At 40.7% G+C, this 6,709-nt stretch overlaps 1 pseudogene; it reads left to right on the forward strand.

Moving 5' to 3' along the window:
- Window positions 1–6,387, forward strand: part of LOC109052335 — an 82,128-nt pseudogene extending 75,741 nt beyond the window's left edge.
- The last annotated feature ends 322 nt before the right edge of the window (window positions 6,388–6,709 follow it).

A 6,709-nucleotide genomic window follows, 5' to 3' on the forward strand; every position in this document is an offset into this window, starting at 1 on the left:
TTTGGCTGATGCTGCAGTGGTGTGTAGAGAGCTGGACTGTGGAGAACCTGTAGATGCTTTGAGTATGATCAGGTTGGACTGGAGATCAGGACCAGTCTGGGTATGAAATTCATGCAATGTGTACGGGATCTCGAGTCACACACTGAAAAAGTGTGGGATCTGTCATATGGGGTTGTCAGGTGTCCTGTGTCAGAGCACGAGTGCAGGAGTTCATCTGTAAGGATAACTCCAAAGTTTATTTTGACGAAAAAGAAAAAAAAGAAAAGAAAAAGAAAGTAGTGCAATGTTTTGTTCTGAAAGGTTAATTCATACTCATTTTATTTCAGGCGTCAGGCTGGTGAGGTTCTCTCGCTGCTCTGGGAGTTGAGATACTTCATGATCAGACGTGGATGTCATGTGTTGACGCTGTCTTTGACCAGCATGAGGCGGATGTTGTGTGGAAGAGCCTGGGCTGTGGGTCTGTCCTGTACAGGTGCTGGGAGCAGCTCTTTTTTGGACAAAGAAGGACACTCAGATGTGGACACCAGAATTTCAGTGCAGAGGAAATGCGATCTCAGATTCATCCTCTGTCCAACATCTCTCCTACACAACAAATGACAACTGTTCACATGATAATGATGTTGGAGGGTGTGGTGGCAGGTTCGAGCAAACTTACTTTTCTAGGCTTCCACCCTGAAATTCTCTGTTAACGTTTCTGAGACGCTTTGTATAACTATTGTTTTTCTCTCTTTTTTTTTAGGAATTCTTCTTACTGTCTTGTTTACTCTGTTTCTATAATGTATTACTTCTCTACTGGTTTTCTGTACTTCAATAAACAACCGTCGTGAATGTGAGGTTGGTTGGGGGTGGGTCACAGTCGTCTGTGCTGTTAGAAGTGGAGGTATCTCAATAGAGGTCGTGGCGAACAGTGTGTGACCGCTGCTTAGGTATATGACGTGATGCTTAAGCCAGTGGTGTGTCAGAACGCTGGACTGTGGAGTAACCGATGTAGGATTTGCGGTTGGTTGGTGCGCTTGTTGGACGCAGGATACAGTACACAATCTGAACACCATCGTATATTGTGTAGCTGGATCAAAGACTACACTGAAGAACTGTGGATCAGTTCACCAGTTCTGTTGATTGATTTATGGGGACTGTTAATCATGAGGAGCAGATGCTGGGGTCATCTGCTCAGGTGTCAGCTGGTTCTAAAATTTAAAAAACCTGTTACATCCTGTTGATCCACATTCCTAATATTTTAATGTTCCAAAAGATTTATATTGATTTTCTTAACATCAAGTGTTGGCAACAAAAAATCATAGGTTCCAATTCTCAAGTAGTTGCAGGAACTGATCAAATGTGACCCTGGAACCACAAAACCTTGCCAAGTCGCTACAGGGGTATAGTTGTAGCAGATAGGCAAAAAAAAAAAAGCATTGTATGGGTCAAAATATTGATTTGTTTTTCTTTGTATGCCAAAAAGCCATTAGGATATTAAGTACGATCATGTTCCAAGTAAGGAGATTTTGTCAATTTCCTACCCATAATATATAAAAAACGGTAATTTTGATTAGTAACATGCACTTTCTAGAAACTAAATCATAGTGGACAACTTTAAAAGGAGGATTTGTCTCCACAGTATTTTAGATTTTTTTTTGCAAACATAAAGACCACATCAGTTTTCAAACAGTTGTGTCTCGGTCAAAATATGGTCCGACTCCTATCCAGCTTTCAGAAAGATGTATAAATCTCAATTTTCAAAAAATTGACATCATTAACGACTGGTTTTGTAGGGTCCAGGGTCACAAATGTTTAATCTTGAATTGCATCTGTAAGTAGCTTTTTACAGTATGTGCATAAAATGTGTGCCAAAAATCCATAAAGTACAATGTACAATGTAAATCCAAAGTAATGCAATGATTATTTTCTTCAATCAGAAGCTTTTATGTACAACCCCAGTATCACAAGTGTTTGCCTTTTTTCCTTTCAAAAAAGGCATTAAGTACCGTACACCTTCAGTGGGGGTTTGGTCTGGGCGGATCTTAGGGCCAAGGTACTAATGATAGTATCAATAGTTCATGTACATTCACAAATCAAAATATAATGATAGTTAATAAAAACAAGTTTAATAACACATTTGTACCAATTTGGGGGGGATGCACATACAAATAATGATCTGTCAGGCATGATTGGAATTCGTACATTTACTGTGTGTAAATGTTACTGCCAAAGTTATTTATAAAGCGTCTTGACCTTTTTTATTTTGAGCATAAATGTGGTTGTGCTTATACTGTTTGATGATACTATGGTTTAGTAACTTCTTTTATTTTCTCTCACTACTGGGCAGGAAAAAAAAGGCTCATGGAGGTTCTCGCTGCTCTGGGAAGGTTAGAGCTTACGTTCATGATTCAGACGTGGATGTCAGTGTCTGTGACGCACTGTCTTGTGAACCAGCAGGATGCAAGAGGTTGTGTGTAGAGAGCAAGACTGTGGGGGCTCCTGTACAGGTTGGGGGGAGCAGCTAAAAGCTGCTTTTGACAAAAGGAGGACACGCAGAGAAAAGGACACAAGAGAGTTTCAGTGCGAGGAAATGAGTCTCTAGATTCGATGTGTGTCCAGGCATCCCAGAAACACAGCTGCTGCTCTCATGATGATCACCAGGCGCTTCAGTGTGCAGGTAAGAAGATTAATATGAGAGCAATTAGTAGCATAACTAGGATAATATGCTTCTTATTGCACTTGACGTGGCCCTCACCACAACAGCTTCAAATAATTAACTAAAATTCATAAAAATATGATACTGTAAGCTCTTTTTTTTTCTGTTTTTTTATCTATTTATATTAGTTATTATTGCCAATTTGAAACACAATGACATCTCGTTTAGAATGATTGGTACTGATTTTAGGTCTCTTGTCTTTCTCTCTTAGATGTATGCATGTGAACTAGTTAAATGGTAACAAGATCCTTGTGCTGGTATAGAGTGGAGGTCTTCTGTCATAGAGGTCAGTGGGGAACAGTGTGTGATTATGGTTTGGGATTTTGTGCTTATGCTGCAGTTGGTGTGTAGATCAGCGGTGGACTTTCTGGAGACACTGTAGATACTCTGGGTCTTGCCCATTTTTGGGTCAAGGATCAGGACCAATCTGGATGAGTCTCTTTTAGCATGTTTAGGAATCGCAGAGGTCTACACTGAAGACACTTACTATGTGGTTCCAGCAGGATGGGAATAAACATGCCTTCACTCATAATTATGATTCTGGTGTCATATGTTCCGGTAATAAAATTAAAATTCCTCAAATGCTTCCATTGCAATTTCCTCATTTTCCGTCTCATAATTTTGTCTCGATTATGTACAAAAAATAAAGATATATATTATTGAATGTGGTAAGCCGCATATCAGATTATTTAAAACAAGTTTTTTTTTTTATTTCCTAGAATTATTTACCCACTTAAGAATTAGGCATCTTTAAAAATATGTAAATTTATTATTTAAACTGCATTTTCACAATGATTTAACAGAATATTTTACAGCACACCATCCAATAGTTTAAAAGGCCATTGGTGACCTCAACTGTCCAGCTTCAAGAAGCCTTTTCAGTGAATAACAACTGCAATGAGATTACAATTTTCATTTTGGGGAAATTCAATTAAAAAACCCCTTCATTATGTACTACAGTAAACATTTAAAAATGTAGATATGTAGAAAATGTAATTGAATGTAAAACTTGCCACATCCAAAACCTGCTCACCTTATGTTCACTTTTATGCAATATAAACAGGTCACAAACGCTCCAGACTTGCTGATGGGGGTCTAATCTTTGCTCTGGGAGGTTAGAGATACTTCATGATCAGACGTGGATGTCAGTGTGTGATCGCTGTCTTTGACCCCAGCAGGATGCAGAGGTTGTTTGTAGAGAGCTGGGACTGTGGGGCTCCTGTACAGGTTGCTGGGGAGCAGCTGCTTTTGACAAAGGAGACACTCAGATGTTGACACAAGAGATTCAGTGCAGAGGAAATGAGTCTCATATTTCATTTTCTGTTTCAGTATCATCACTCAAACCACAACTGCACCTTTGAACAACATTGGGGACTGATCTGCCTCTGGTTAAGTATAAATATTCAGCATCTCTTCTTCATTTGTTTTTGATACTAGGTCATGTCTTAGGTTGAGTTATAATGTGATCATCTAATGACATCTTAGCTTAAAGCGATACACCAACCCAAAATGAAAATTTTGTCATTGACTACTTATTAAAAGCTCCGTTCGTCTTTGGAACACAATTTAGATATTTTGGATGAAAACCGGGAGGCCTGTGACTGTCCCATAGACTGCCAAGTAAATAACAGTGTCAAGGTCCATAAAAGGTATGAAAGTTGTCGTCAGAATACTCCATCTGCTATCAGACGTGCAATCTGGGTCATATGAAGCGACGGGAACACTTTTTGTAAGCGAAGAAAAAAATAATGACTTTATTCAACAATTCCTTTGTCAGCAGTCTCCTCTGTGTCTCTCCATATCACCGTATGCTGCGTATGCTCTTCTGTATCATCCGTGCCACAAGGATGTGCTGTTTTCTTTCAAATCAAAGCTGCATCCAGGTGGATGCTGCACACTGGTGGTGGTTGAGGAGATACCCCCTTCTATGTAAAGTGCTTTGAGTGCACAGAAAAGCGCTATATAAATGTAAGGAATTATTATTATTATTATTATTAAATACACGTGGAAACAGCGCATCCTTGTGGTGCAGATAATACAGAAGAGCATACGCAGCATACCATGATTAGGACAAACACAGAGGAGACAAATTGTTGAATAAAGTCGTTTTTTCTTTTCTTCACTTACAAAAAGTTTTCCCGTCACTTCATATAACCCAGATTGCACGTCGGATGGCAAATGGAGTATTCTGATGAGGACTTTCATACCTTTCATGGACCTTGACACTGTTATTTACTTGGCAGTCTATGGGACAGTCACAGGCCTCCCGGTTTTCATCCAAAATATCTTAAATTGTGTTCCGAAAACGAACTAAGCTCTTACAGGTTTGGAACGACATTAATGACAAAAAAATTTATTTTGGGGTGGAGTATCCCTTTAAGAATGTTTTATGCATTGTTTCTGAACTCTCTTTAATTCGCTCAGGTTACACTGATCTCAGACTGATAAAATGGCTCAGACACTTGTTCAGGAAGAGTGGAGCTTCAGTTCCTCTGACATTGGGGCACAGTTTGTGATGCATGCTGGGATATGAGAGCTGCCAGTGTCCTCTGTAGACAGCTGAATTGTGGGATTGCTGTGTCTGTTGTGGGATCAGACTGGTTTGGAGAGGGAAGTGGTGAAATCTGGGCTGATGTGTTTGATTGTGACGGGAATGAAACAAAACTCTCGGAATGTTCCATCTCTTCATGGAGTCGAGCTGAATGTTCTCACAGACGAGATGTTGGAGTCATCTGCTCTGGTAAACTTTTTTGACTTTGAGAGCATTATGTTACTGAAAAATTTATTTTATAAACACTATTTCATTACATTCTAACACAATTCAGGTTCCTCTGTGGCTCTTCATGATGGTCTGGTGCGTTTGTCTGGAGAGAGACAGTGTGAGGGGGAGCTGGAAGTTTTCATCCATCAGGTCTGGAGGAGAGTTCTGCTGGACTCCTGGAGTCTCACTGAATCCTCTGTGGTCTGCAGACAGCTGGGCTGTGGCTCTGTGCTGAACTTCTGCGGCTCCTCCTTCATCCAGTCCTGAAAACAGTCATGAGTGTGTGACAGGCTTCCAGTGCTCTGGGAGTGAAGCTCATCTGGTGAACTGCAGCTCTCCACAAACTCTCAACTGCAGCTCCACACAACATCTGTACATCACCTGCCTTGGTGAGAACAACAAATTCTTCTGCAGATTCTTCCAGTTGTTTTCCGTGATCAATAATGTGTTTTTTCTGTCTCTGAATATCAGGTCGTGGGTCCATCAGGCTGGTGGGTTTCTGGGGGGCGACTGTGCGCCAGGGAGGCTGGAGGTTTTTCACAGCGGCTCATGGGGGACAGTGTGTGATGACTCCTGGGATATTAAGATGCCCATGTGGTGTGTGCAACAGCTGCAGTGTGGAGTGGCCCTCAGTAACCAGCAGGTACCAGCCTGGTTTGGTCCTGGTTCTGGACCCATATGGCTGGATGAGGTGGAGTGTGAGGGGAATGTTACACATCCCTGTGGAGCTGCTCTTCTCCAGGCTGGGGAAAACATGACTGTCAACACAAGGAGGATGTAGGAGTCGTGTGCTCAGGTAAACATGCTGCTAAATTGTTTACACTGAAATTAAGTATAAGGTTTTACACATTTCAAAATTCAAATGTCCATAATGTGCACATTTTTCAAATTTGTGATTTTAATATTGACCTTTTTTTATCTAGAGTTTAAAGAGATCAGGTTAACTGAGGGCTGTGAAGGGAATGTGGAGGTTTTCTACAATGGATCCTGGGGTAATGTGTGTTACAACCAGATGGACAGAGACACAGTGAGTCTGATCTGTCAAGAGCTGAACTGTGGAAGATCTGGTGTTTTGTCTGATTCTACATCAAGAGTGAAATCAGGTCCTAACTGGCTGGATAAAGTTACATGTCGACCACTTGATTCCACTTTATGGCAGTGTCCATCTTCACTCTGGGGACAGAATAATTGTGGTGACGATGAAGTGGCCAATATCATTTGCTCAGGTAAAACGGATGTTATCTTTTAATTTT

The sequence above is a fragment of the Cyprinus carpio genome, chromosome B4 (assembly GCF_018340385.1).
Source record: "Cyprinus carpio isolate SPL01 chromosome B4, ASM1834038v1, whole genome shotgun sequence".
NCBI lineage: Eukaryota > Metazoa > Chordata > Actinopteri > Cypriniformes > Cyprinidae > Cyprinus > Cyprinus carpio.